The sequence below is a fragment of the Formica exsecta genome, unplaced genomic scaffold (assembly GCF_003651465.1).
Source record: "Formica exsecta isolate Colony F162 unplaced genomic scaffold, ASM365146v1 scaffold667, whole genome shotgun sequence".
Lineage (NCBI taxonomy): Eukaryota > Metazoa > Arthropoda > Insecta > Hymenoptera > Formicidae > Formica > Formica exsecta.
This window is the reverse complement of record NW_021853430.1, coordinates 234,420-248,588: the sequence shown is the minus strand read 5'-3', so window position 1 is coordinate 248,588 and position 14,169 is coordinate 234,420.

Sequence of the window (14,169 nt, the reverse complement as noted above, 5' to 3'; positions counted from 1 at the left end):
ATATATATAACAGCACAACGCCGCGATCTAGTAACAAAAACGCCTATTGCGAAAATCGCGAGAACTTAATTTTTACTATATCTCTAACACTTCCCCTTAAAAATTAAAAAAAATTATATAGATACAACTAATGACTCAGTACATTTAAGATGCTTGTTTGCAGGCAAAGCTTTAATAAGAATATCTGGAATCATGTCTTCTGTACATAAATATTCTAAACTTATTAAATTGTCCTTTAACGCTTCTCGCTCAAAATGATGCCTAATATCAATATGCTTCGTTCTACCGTGAAATATAGGATTCTTTACAAGCTTTTGGGCACTTGCATTATCGTTGAAAATTATCGTGTCCGAGAATTCCTTCAATCCAAGCTGCAAAAAGAATCTTCTTAAATATATAGCCTCTTTAATGGCCTCCGTTAATCCCATATATTCAGCTTCAGCGGAGGAGAGTGCAACTGTTCTTTGCTTTCTAGATTCCCATGTGATAGGAGCTTGACTAAAAAAAAAAAAAAAAACCTGTATATGAATTTTTATCATTTATACAACTTCCCCAATCCGCATCCACATAGCCCTTAAGATTTTCTTGACTTGGTCTGTATACAAGAGACATATTGATGCTCCCTTTAAGATAGCGAAAAACACGCTTTGCCGCTGTCCAATGTTCTGATTCATATTTATTATTGAATTGACTTAGAGAACTTATTGCATAAGCAATATCCGGACGAGTAGTTACAGCCAGATACATCAGACATCCGATTAATTCTCTATATGGCACGTTGCCTTCATTCTCTTGATATTCATCCAACTTTGTTAATTTTTGACTTGAATCCATTGGAGTCTTAATAGGTTTAGCATCAGTCATGTTGAACCTTTCGAGTAGATTTTTTATGTAACCTTTCTGACTCATTATATTACTGTCGTGTTTTCTTGAAAATTCAATGCCGAGACAGTGTTTGATCTCACCTACATTTTTGATCTCAAATACTTGACGTAGATGATCCTTGAATCTCTGTATTTCATTTAGATCCACCGAGGCTACTATTATGTCATCGGCATATATTAGTATCAAAAAATAGCTTTCCCTTGACCTTTATAGTATATGGATCTGCGTTCAATGCCATTGTACCAAATTTTCTTAGTCCTGCATCAAATCTTGTATGCCATTCACGACTGGCCTGTTTCAATCCATATAAAACCTTTTGTAATTTACATACTTTATTTCCTGATCTTAAATCTTTTAGCATTTCAACAGCTTTAAATTTAATATCACTTTTATTATTTTCAATGCTTATTAACTTTTCCAGAATCTCGTCCAGTTGCTTCGGGATTTCCATATAGATTTCTTCTTTGATAGGACTGTTTAAGTATGCCGTCGTAATATCGCAATGATGAACGTGCATCTTGTAATGTGCTGTGATTGCTATTACTAATCGAATCGAGCTCAACCTAGCAACAGGCGCAAAAGTCTCATCAAAATCTAATTCTGGTCTTTGATTGAATCCGCGAGCTACTATTCTTGCTTTTCGTTTTTGTAAACATCTATTGGACTGACATTTGTTTGTCAAAACCATACGGCTTTCAATAACATTTTTATCATTTGGCCGATTAACTAATTTCCATACATTGTTCTTTAGAATAGATCTTAATTCTACTGCTATGGCGATATACCATTCATCCATCGCTGATCCTGAGATAGCTTCTCTTACTGAAACTTCTGCAAACATACCAGCTTCTTGGTCCGCAGTCACTGACATATGATATTCTTTTCTTGGTCGGCCTTTTGATCCTGTTCTGATAATCTTGGGACGGCCTGCACTTCTCTTAGCAGGTGTATCATTTGAAATGTCTCTGTCTGAAAATTTTATTCCATCATCGTCGGAGTGATCCGCTGCCTGTGGTTCTTCTTCAATTGTGTCCGATAATATAACTTCAGTCTCCAATTGATTTTCATAAAGACTTACGTTAAAATCTTTTGTGATTTGATGCTGAACACAATCATACTCATTTATAAACTTGACGTCTCTACTGGTTATTATTTTATCTGTAGTTGGGTCCAGTAGACGAAAATCTTTTGCGTCATCAGCAAAGCACATGAATCTTAATTCCTTAGCTTTAATATCCAGCTACCTTCTTCATTCCTTTGGGATATGTGCATAGACCCTGGATCCAAAAATAGCCATATTCTTCAAGTTTGGTGTAGTACCATTCCATCTTTCCATTAGTGTAATACTAGTTGCTTTAGTTACTAAACGATTTTGTAAATAATTTGCTGTGTTAACAGCTTGACCCCAATATTTGTTAGGTAGATTAGTATCTATTAATAAACATCTGGCCATTTCAAGTAAAGATCGATTTTTCCTTTCTGCCGTACCATTTTGTTCTGAGGCATATGTGACAGTATATTGAGCTTCAATACCTTCCTTTTTGAACAGCGCTTAAAGTTGATGATTGACATATTATATTCCTTTATCTGACCTCACAACCTTTGGTACAGTATTGAATTTGGTTTTTGCTGATTGTATGTACTCTTGAATTTTGTCAGGAACTGGTGTCATCGTTTGCATAGGGTCGCAAACGTCTGTGTAAACCAGATCTAAAATTGCTTTAGATTGATGTATAGATTTCTTTGGAAATGGTTTCCTGGTCATCTTTCCTTTTAAGCATGTCTCGCAAACTTCCTTAATACCACAATCCTTAATGCGAATACCTTTAACTGTTTCTTTATTTGATATCTCTTTTATGGCTTCAAAATTCCTGTGACCTAATCTTCTATGCCATTGATGCTGACGGTCTTTATTATGTTCCTTAGTAACAGCTAATACCTTATTATCACTCTTTAATTTGTATAAATTTCCATTTAACTCAGTTACAGCAATGACAATGCCTTCATGTATAATATGACATTTCTTTTCCTTAAAATTGACTTGTATTCTTTTTTCTGTCAATCTTTTTACTGATATTAAACTTTCTTCCAGGCTTGGAACAAAAAGTACATCCTTGACAGCAACATTTGTACATTTTCCTTTATCATCTTGACAAATTATATTTCTTTCACCAATGCCATGGATTTCAACAGAATCGCCATTTGCTAGTCTTAATTTTTCATTATTGCAACTACGTAAACTTTTAAAAAAATTTTTATCGCTTGTCATATGACTAGTAGCACCAGAATCAATATACCAACTTTTATGATTTATATTATCATTATTTATACTAAAACAAATTTCAGAACTCTCTTTATTTTTATTTGAAACTGTATTTGCTTTTTCTTTATTAGCTTTCCATCGTTTATACTTGATGCAATCTTTCTTCATATAACCTCGCTTTTTACAAAAGAAACAACTAACCTTTTGAGATTTTTGTTGTACTTGTCTTTGCTGTGCTGACTGTTTATTAAGTACTTTAAGAGCCTTATCCTCAGATTTTTCTTCGAGATATCTTACATTCTTACGCCTTTTGTCCTCGTCTATAAGTTTTCCTTTGACTAACTGCAATGTAAGTTCATCCTCTGCTCTGGTTTCCAATGCTGTAATAAGTGTGCTGTACGAATCAGGCAAACTGCTTAATAACATTCCAATTATTAATTTGTCCTTCAGCATTTCTCCTAATACAGCTAACTCATCTACCACATTTAGCATATGATTAATATGAATATCCATATCACCATCTTCCGCAAGCTTCATACTGCATAACTTCTTTAATAAGTAAACCTGATTTGTAAGCGATGCCTTTTGATGATAATCCTTTAGCGCGATCCATGCTTCACGAGCTAATACAGCATCTTTTACGTGTCGTAACTGGTCGTCCTCCACCAATAAGCCAATTGTGGGCCTCGCTTGCCTGTCCGCTTTCAACCATTTCTCATCAGAATTTCCAGGTCTGGCTTCATTTACCGTATGCCAGAATTCATCTCTTATCAATAGCAATTTTACTTTATGCTTCCAGACTTGATAATTTCTGTTATTTAATTTTATAATTGAGAAGCGAGTTTCGGTCATTTTTATATAGATACTGTCTTTCATTCACATCACTTTCTGCTCTTTTCTCTATACAAATAAATCAATTTTTTTATTTTCATTTCATGGAATATATCATTACATAAAATATACAATTAAATTACTTTCTTTTTCTATTTTGCTATTTTATATAAAATGCTATTATATATAAAATAGCCCATTGATCATAATTGGTTATAACGACGTGAATGAAAGAATAATGTGGGCAAAAGGAAAGAAAATGTTATAGCGAGCGAACAAAAGTAATATCCCAGTAAACACAGTAATGTAATTGTTATGTTAATGTTACGTTCTCGAAGTTAACAAATAATGTTGCTGGAACGTTACAGATAACGTCTATGTTAGTTGTTATTTCTCACTCTTGGATGTAACATGTAATGTTATGATGTAATATAAATGTAATGTAACAATATAATATAACAGTAACATAACAATACAACCTAACGGTAATATAACAATGCAGTTTCACTGTTATATAACAATATATATATATATATATTGTTATATAATTATATATAAGTCATGGCGCCAGTCGAACGAATCGCAAGCCCTCGTATCTGTCGTCACCGCGATGCCACTGGCACCCAATCAGAGGCTGACAGTTAGCGATCGGACAAAAAGGTTCGGCAATAACAATCTTATCGAAGAATAAGAATTATCATCGCCTTTCTAGATGGATCCAAAAACAACTTGAACAAAACAAATTTAGCAAAAACTGTCGCCGGAAAAGCGTCAATTTCTCGTTCTGTCTGGATTCTTCTAGAAGGGCACAAGATAACAAAAGCAGCCCGCGATCAGGGCTCAGCGCATTCCGCTAAGAGTATTTGACGCTATATCTGCAATTAAATAAAATCGGCCGATTAGTCGCGAAAACCGTTCGCTCTCGTTTCCGTCGCTCGGATCATCATCCAACACGAACGGTATTTCGCGGTCTTTCCGTTGCTCGCCGGACAAAAACTCAAAACTGTACATATCTGTAAATTAGTGCTCGGATTTAATTGCACATTTCGGGCCGAAATCGGAGGCGCCGTCTATCGTTGCCGTTGCCCCCACTACCGTTCGAGGCTCAACGGCCGAGCCACCGAAATCGCGCGTGCAACGCTATAATTCGCATATCATATTCTTGCTTTTTTATATTTTGAGGTGTGTATTTACAACTCATCTATAAAAACCCTTAACACTTTTCAATAAACAATGAATCAAGATAATCAAAAAGTCATAGAGGAACTAAGGCAGCTAAAACGAAAAAACGATATTACTTCGCGCGAACTATTAGGAAATGTCAAAAGAAGATATAGACCAAGGATAACAGCACTAAGGCAGGAAATAAAGGAGGCATATAACGCCTCAAGGAGAATACTAGATGCATTCCAAACGATGAAAAGAGAAACAATGAATCAAGATAATCAAAAAGTCATAGAGGAACTAAGGCAGCTAAAACGAAAAAACGATAATCAAAAAGTCATAGAGGAACTAAGGTAGCTAAAACGAAAAAACGATATTACTTCGCGCGAACTATTAGGAAATGTCAAAAGAAGATATAGACCAAGGATAACAGCACTAAGGCAGGAAATAAAGGAGGCATATAATGCATCAAGGAGGATACTAGATGCATGCCAAACGATGAAAAGAGAATCTACTCAATTAGAGAACGAAAATACATATTTAGAAGAAAGAGAAAGCTTATTTATTTATTTATCTTTCTTATTTAATAAATTATATAAATTCTAATAAATGTTTTATTCTCGAATACGATGAACTATAATAAGAAATATGTAAAAAGCAAAATTGCAGTATAATACATCTGATTGGAAATTTTAGATGTTATCACTATTACTAGAAAATAATGATAACATATCACACGATATCCAGAAGACCTATTAATAAGGCTGCATTCATAGATTTTCTGGATATCGATCATGTAACTTTCCTTTGTATATTAAATATTAAAAATATTATTTATTAAATATGTATTTATTTATTTATTATGTTTCCATAGAATTTATATCCTTTTATCAACGGTTCTATCTATTTATAAGAGTATTCATGCGATATATATAATTAAAAATTGATAAATAATTTCCACTATACTTATTGTTTATTTTAATATAATCATTCTCTAGGCATAGTGATATAGAAAATATAAATATATCAACTATGATATACGAATATTCGGACAGAATACATCTGATTGGAAATTTTAGATGTTATCACTATTACTAGAAAATAATGATAACATATCACACGATATCCAGAAGACCTATTAATAAGGCTGCATTCATAGATTTTCTGGATATTGATCATGTAACTTTCCTTTGTATGTTAAAAGTATTATCATTCTCTCGCGTGAGACAATGTTGGCGTTCCTCTATACGAAGAGTTATATTCCGTATCAAAGTATAATATAAAGAAGTTAATGTATGTGTTTCCATTCATAAAATTTTCCCTCTTTAGAAAAGGCATGTTATTGACATTGTTGTGCCTTTTCCGCGATGTTGATTGGTTGCTTCAAAATTCGATCTCGTTCTCGATGCGAGTCGTTCACTTTGATTCGCGGTTGCCCAGAACGGTTGTCATCGCGGTGGTTATGCGTTTTGATAGTTTGTGTATAAGCCGGTTAATATACTCTTAATATAATTTTATTATTTATTAATTATTTAATAATTAATAATAAGTATTAATTGTGTAATAATAATTAGTTTAACGGCGCACGCGTAGCGCGCGCCTGTTTTGTTCTAGTTCTCAAAATTTTTGATGAAACGTTAAATTTGAATTTGTCATAATTTTGCGAAAAATTACGCTGGAAAAGTTTTTAAAAAAGCAATTGAAAACTTGGAATGTCGTAAATAAATGAAAATTCAAAAAATTATGGAATATTGCGATGTGGGACCTAAAAGTAGACATTAAAGCTTTCAATTGCTCTCTTAAAAATTTTTTAGCACAATTTGTCGCGAAATTATGACAATTTCAAGTTTAATGTTTCATAAAAAATTTTGGAAATTACTGAAAATGTCAATAGCTTGATTAAAAAAAAGAAAAAAGTAATTTTTTTTTCCTTTCGTGGGATCAAAGTATGAAGTATGATATATACTATAATATTCTGCAGGCGTTTTTTTAAATTAATAAATTAATAATTAATTAATTTGGAAGCTACTTGTGGCTGATTTTATGAAAGAAGGCAAAAATGACATGTAACATTTTGTTTAAACCATCGTAGAATTTTAAAAATTATCGTAGAATAACGAAACAAATTGCATTAAAAAGCTAAGATCTTCAGCTTATCAACAATTTTTTTGCTTATTTCTGTACGGTAATCCGTTCAAAAGTTATGACACTTTTTATGCGCGCGTATGACGCTTCAATCCACGTAACGTCTGTCGGCGTGCTCCGTAAATTCACCGAAAATTAAATATCTTGCATAAATTTTTACGTGAAAAATATTGCTCGTACGAAAAAAACTTGTAGAACATTTCTTGTGCAAAATTGTCCATTCTTTAATTTTCTACTCTTGTATTTTTTTGTAAAATCGATATTTAATGAGATATTTGCAGAAAAACGGAATTTGAACCCTATTTGTTTAATTAGTTCTCTTACTGGCCACTGTACAATGGTAAACTTTTTTCCCCTTCAATCTTATGCAAAAACAAAGGTCTGTGCCACAATTCAGCTGACTAACATTTTTTCCAAGATTTCGCTCGATTTTTGTTTAAAGTTATTGTATTATTGATCAAATAATGCCCGAACGCGTATAGAGCGATCTGACCTGCTCTTGATTAGAACGGAAGCGGTTGGAAATAACGTATTGTTAATTACTGTATTCAAGAATTTATTACTTGAAACATCTGTTTCATTTAACCGATCTTGCTTTGTATGGTTAAATTTGTCAAGCTACCAGCGGTCTGGTCAGCTCCGTTTGACAACTGGAGAGTTTTATTCTCCGCCGCAATCTTTTCTCGATGCATTAATTATTGTATATGTATTGTATATGTATTAATCTCGATATATTATTAGCGAATGGTGTTTTAACTTGCAAAGAGTGCAAACATTCTTACTTTTATACGACCATGGTAAATGTCCTTGCCGTAGACAATTGAAACAACATTTATGACCTTTCAATAACTCAACACGCTGAGAGATGGATTGATTAAGAAAAGTCTTACAGTGATTTAATGGGTGATTTTCCTCGCATGCTAAATTCTTTCCGTTGTTCGAGGAAACTTGAAGCATAATTTTATGTTATCGGATTTATTTGATTTTTTGATCTCTGGTTTATTAACTGCATGGCTATTGCTATGTATAGCTTCCAGCGCTCAAATTCTCAAAGTGAGGAAAGCGTCAAGTTTCTCGAAATTCAGAATCTCAGTATCGTCTCCGAGTGAGAGCTTCCAGTCCCAACGAGTATTTTTATTAAATTTTGAAACCGTAATAAATACCGTTAAATTTTCTTATCATTGATTAATGGGTCTCTTTAAATTTAACAAGGCCGTATAAATATCGTTGGTCTCTCAAATTCATTAAATTGCTCACGGACTGAAAATTCACACAGAGAATATCCATAAACGATTGTAAATGAGCATTCACTATAGCACATGTGTTATCGTAACGTTTTCTTAATAATTCCCGCAGTATTATAATTAGCGTCGGTTACTTGACTATTAGCCAAAATTAAACTTGCGTCTCCTGTCAAGTTCGCCTTAAGATAATGCAACTTCTGCACGTTAGATAAATCGGTTCTATCCTCAATAAATCGAATATATTGCGAAAACTCTATATATAATGTCTTCCAAAAATTTATGAATATCAATTCGCGGTAACTGAACTATTGAATATTTCGATTCATGCGATAAAGTAGACTCGTCAAGACTCGACTATACATTGCTCGGTTGCAAACGCTCAAGGCTCTCTTCGACAAGAAATCCATAAATCTCTTCCACAAAATCGTTAATTAAAACGTATAAATAAAAACGTATCCGTGAGGTACTCATCGTCTGGTCTCCTCGTCCCCGATGGTTTGCATGATAGGCCTGGCTGACTTCACAATATGCTTTGAGGCTGTTGATTCGGCTTCGGACAGCTGTCGTAGTCCTTTTTGGTTTGGCGAGCTTGTTGAAGTTCATCAGGATCCTGAGGATCAACGTCTGCGTGCTGATCTGCACTGCCAACAATTCCTCAGAAGATTCCATGGCGAATCTCGTATGATCCGTCTGTACGTACAGGCTCTTTATAAATTTCGCGTGATATCGCGTTCACTCACAACTGTCACGTTATCCACCTGAATACCGGTTTTTACTGTTTTTTACGTTTATTGTCGGAGGTGCATTTACATCAACACCGATCACAATTATCAAAGTTAATTAAGTTTATCTCTCACTGGACAGTTTTTAAACAACACTGATTATAATTAAAGTCAAGTGTGATAGCCATTTGCGTGTGTGTGAGGAAAAGCTTCTTTTTAGAAGAAGATAGCACTCGCGTTAATCCGCGTGAACCGTATGCGCACGAAATGGGCGCAATCAGCTAGCGGTGGTGAACGTCGACACCTTGCGCAGAAAGATATGATAAATCTGACTTGTGTTAAATACAGAGAGAGAGAGAGAGAGAGCACTCGCGTCAATTCGCGAATTATCGCACTTGTTATAAACGGAAAGTTTATTGTCGTGACCGCCGAAGCTTATGGGTGTTGAGAGAGACAGAGTCTTGTTCCCGCGCGAGCGAGTGAGACAGATCTCGTTTTCTAATGAAAAAGATATGATGGATCTGTGTTAAATATATAAAGAGAGAGAGAGAGAGAGAGCATTCGTGTTAATCCGCGAATTACCGCACTTATAAACGGAAAGTCACTACTTGTTCACTTCGGTAACGAATTGTTCGAAACAATTTACACTTATTCATTCCATATCGTTCGCTCCTTAATCGATTGTTCGCTCCGTGAACCCGGCTCTCGAAGGATCAATTTTTATGTTGACGAAAGCCACTTAATGATGTAAGATTTATAATCGCGACTGGAATAGGTTTACGGAAGGTCGAACGACACACGAACAATACTCTTGAATCACAATGGAGACTTTTATTAAATTAATGTCAGAGTTTTTTATTCACATAAAATTGTCTAACGATCTTTATATCGTTCGCAGAACGTTTTTATACACAACGTGCGTTAACACAGCACACGGTTTTCGCGATTTCGCCGATTACACTAAATCGCATGATGGACTGGAAGTTATAATTATTATGCGGTTTGATACACTTTGCTCTTACTCGTTAGCTCTCTATCGTCAGATTGACTAGAAGTCGGAAATCTGTCTCTCGACTTTTGTCGTAAATTGATAGATTATCGAAAACAGACTTTAAATCAAACAGAAAGTTACGATAGCAATATACACATACATACGATATTAAATAATATTAGTTACAAGTGCATTCTAGTAAACTGATTGATAATTTGCATTAAATTTTAGTTTGATCATAAATTTGTCCTTTATAAAAGAAAAAAAAAATAGTTTGGCGGACTTGCATATGATCAAATCAGATTTGATCGTTTACGTTAATAATCGACACCCGGATTTCAGGTGTTAGAACCAATAACGATAAAGGATCGATACGTTTGCCCAAATAAGGGCATCGAAACTATTTGTTGTCGTTCTACACAGGCGAAATTTTCGCCTGTAAGTGAGATGTCGAGGGAGCCTCGTGTGGGGGGAAAGTCACTGAAGCACTCAAAACATGAGAACAACGGCTTTCTAGAATAATCTCAGTTATTTTCATTTATATTATATTATATCACATTTCAACTATTACTTAATTGTTAGATCAATATAGATATTATAATTATAGATATTGCTAAAAAATTATAAATTAATATAAATTATGAAAATAATTAAAAAAACTGATAAGATTGTCGATTATCAAATATAATTTATAATATTTCTGTTTTAAAACGATTTATAGATCACGATAAAAAAATCTAAAACAGAAATTTATTTGCAAAATATTCTCCCGTACATAACCGATCCAGCTATGCAAAACCATCCCGTGGAGCGGGAGCCCTGACCTTTCCTATGTTAACGATCCAATTTAACCCCCAACCCGTGCGGATCGCTACCGCTCGAACGGTGAGAAACGGCATCAGGGGTCGAGACCGCGACGGAGAGGAGAAATACGCGAAAGAGGGAGGAGATCGGCGGTGGAGAATCCGTGGAGGCGGAAAGATACGCGAAGAAGCCGATGGACGAGGAAGTCCAGACGGCACGAATAACGCGTGACTAACGCTTTACGAGCTCGTTTCTCGGCAAGCGTGGGTACCTCGAGATCGTTCATTTGCATACGGGTGCCGAGCGCAAGAAGAGGAGCAAGAAGAGCGAACAGAACGACTAAAGTGGCGTGGACGGGAAGAAGAAGAAAGGGATAAGGGAAGGATTATGCTTCGAGACACTTGTCAGCGAGCCCGGCGGGCAGGCACCTTACTTGAATGAATTGGCCATGAAGGAAGACGCGGACAAGCACGTGGTTAGTGAAACGCGAAATGCATATAAAAAGTCGCGAATAGCCTCCATATGCCGTGGCGAGAAAACCTCCGTTTTGTTCCGGCCGCCTCCTCGTTTTCCTTCCACATTTTTTCTCTCCTCTCTACGTTCTCTTTTCTCTTCCTGTGAACTTGACATCTGACGCGATAAATTGCCGCACGTGGATCGGCAGGGAAATTATTTTCTTTCTCTATTTAATTTTTATAAAATTTTTAGAAGTCGATGTTTTGAAATAAACCCCGTTGCAATCGCGTACATTGACATTTATGGATCAGAAAAAAAAATTAGAATACTGTTTCATAACTAGAGGATCATTCTTTTGATAAGAAATTCCCAGTGTCCCCGCTATTGTACGTTCCGCAACTGATGCCAGAATTGAAACGAGCAACACGACTCCGTAATGCAGGGGATACACACACAAGCGTGAACCGTGGACATTAAACATTTTTAATGATACATACACAAAATCATATACGTCATAAAATAAACCAATATAACTGCCTAATATCATAAATATTATTACCTAATATCATATTCTTCCTCCTTCTTTTTTTCTCCGGTCTCTTTTTCTCTCTCTCTTTCCCACCTCCCTCTCTCACTCTCCCTCTCTCTACCCTCTCACTCTTCCTCAAGAACTCTCTCCCCCTCCTCACTCCCTCTCTCACAACTCCCCTCTCTCTCTCCCTCTCTCCCTCCCCCTCCCCCTCTCTCTCTCTCTTTCTCTCTCTATCCTAGCTGTCTCAAGATACATAAAGTATATAATTCATTTAATGAATTAGTCCTCTGTAAAGGAAAATCGGAAGTATATTCAGTTAATAGCGAGAGACAGTGACAGAGAATTGCTATCACGTACTGAAGGCGGTCAAGCATCAGGAAGTAATATGGATGGTAAAATTGATGCCTTGTACGAGCTGATAAGGGAAATAAAGGATGATATAATAGGAAAAATCTTAATTAAAAATACCGTTAGAAAAGCTATTAAAGAAGAAATGGATAGAATAAGACAAGAAATACAAACATGGAAAAAAAGCGAGCTTGAATTACTTATAGGTAAAGCAGTAAGGAGTGAAGTACAAAGAATAACGGATGTTCTGCCAATGATGATTAGTAACCAGCAGGATCCAGAAAAGAAAAAGACTTACAGTGAAGCTGTCTCAAAGGAACGAGAGGCAGTAATAATTATCAAGCCTAAGAATGAGGATGCTGGTTCTAGTGATGTTACCAAAAATGACATTAAAAATAAAATTGATGTCTCAAGTTTGGGAGTAGGGATTACAAAAATGAAAAAAATAACGAGAGGAGCAGTTGTAGTTGGATGCGAAAATAAAATTCAAGCAGAAAGATTGAAAGAGAAAGTAACGAAGGACCTAGGTTAAAAATATGTAATACAAGCTCCAAGGAAGACAAAATTGAAAATTAGGATATTTGATATTGACAGAGAAGATAGCGAAAATGAGCAAGAATTTTGGGAAAAAGTGGAAGAACAAAATGAGTTCAGGACAAGCAGTGTGCATGGAAAAATTTTGCACAAGTCAAGAAAGGAAGGATCTCAGAGAACGACGATTATAGCAGAAGTGAATGAGGAGACGCACGAACAAATGCTAAAAGAAGAAAAAGTGAAAATAGGATGGAAGATATGTAAAATAGAGGACTATATAGGAATTTTAAGATGTTTTAAGTGCTGCGGATACTACCACTTCGCGAAAGATTGTACTAAAGAAGAAACGTGCGGTATATGCGCGGGGAAACATGCTACTAAAGGGTGTAGAAGTGAAATAAAAAAGTGTTTAAATTGCGAAGAAAAAATTAGAATATTTAAAATCAAGAACTTGTGTGTGAACTCAGATCACTCGGCGTTTGCGAAACATATGCGATATCACAGTATTTGCTAATCATTTATGTACCTCAGTTAATTTTGCGCACCCAGAAAATTTTTGCTGTAATTGCAAAACCACTTTTTTGAGTGAAGGTTAACAACTATTGTCAAAATAGATTAACTAGAGTAATGAATTCTGTAGGTTTAAAACAACTGGTCAATGAACCAACAAGAATAGTAAACTCTTCTGAGACGATAATTGACTTGATTTTTACCAATATGGAAGTTGAAGTACAATGTAAATCATGAGCCAAAAATAACAGACCATTCAATAGTGGTGGTGTATTGGAACGTGAATCCGGTAGAAACAGAGAATAAGATGATAGTATATGTAGAGACTATAAGCGAATGGATGTTGAAGAATTTTTGAGACTAGTTGATACTAGTATTAATAACATTGATATTACACAGGATAGCAATGTCAATATTCTGGCGGATTTAGCTATAGATATGATTATTAAATGTCTTGATACAGTTGCTCCAAATAGAAAAATCAAGTTACAAAATAAGTGGCTGGGAAAGCAATGGTTTTCTGATGAGATTCGACAGATTCTGAGACAAAGAGATAAGGCTTATGAGACAGCGCGTATAAGTAAGAGCAATGCTGATTGGGAATTGTTTCGACAATTCAGAAACAGAGGTGTTGGTGCATGTAGGAAGGCTAAAAGAAGTTATCTAGAGAATAAACTTGATAAAAACAAAAAGAATCCGAAGCGAATGTGGGGGTCACTGAAGAAGTTGCTGAAAGGTAG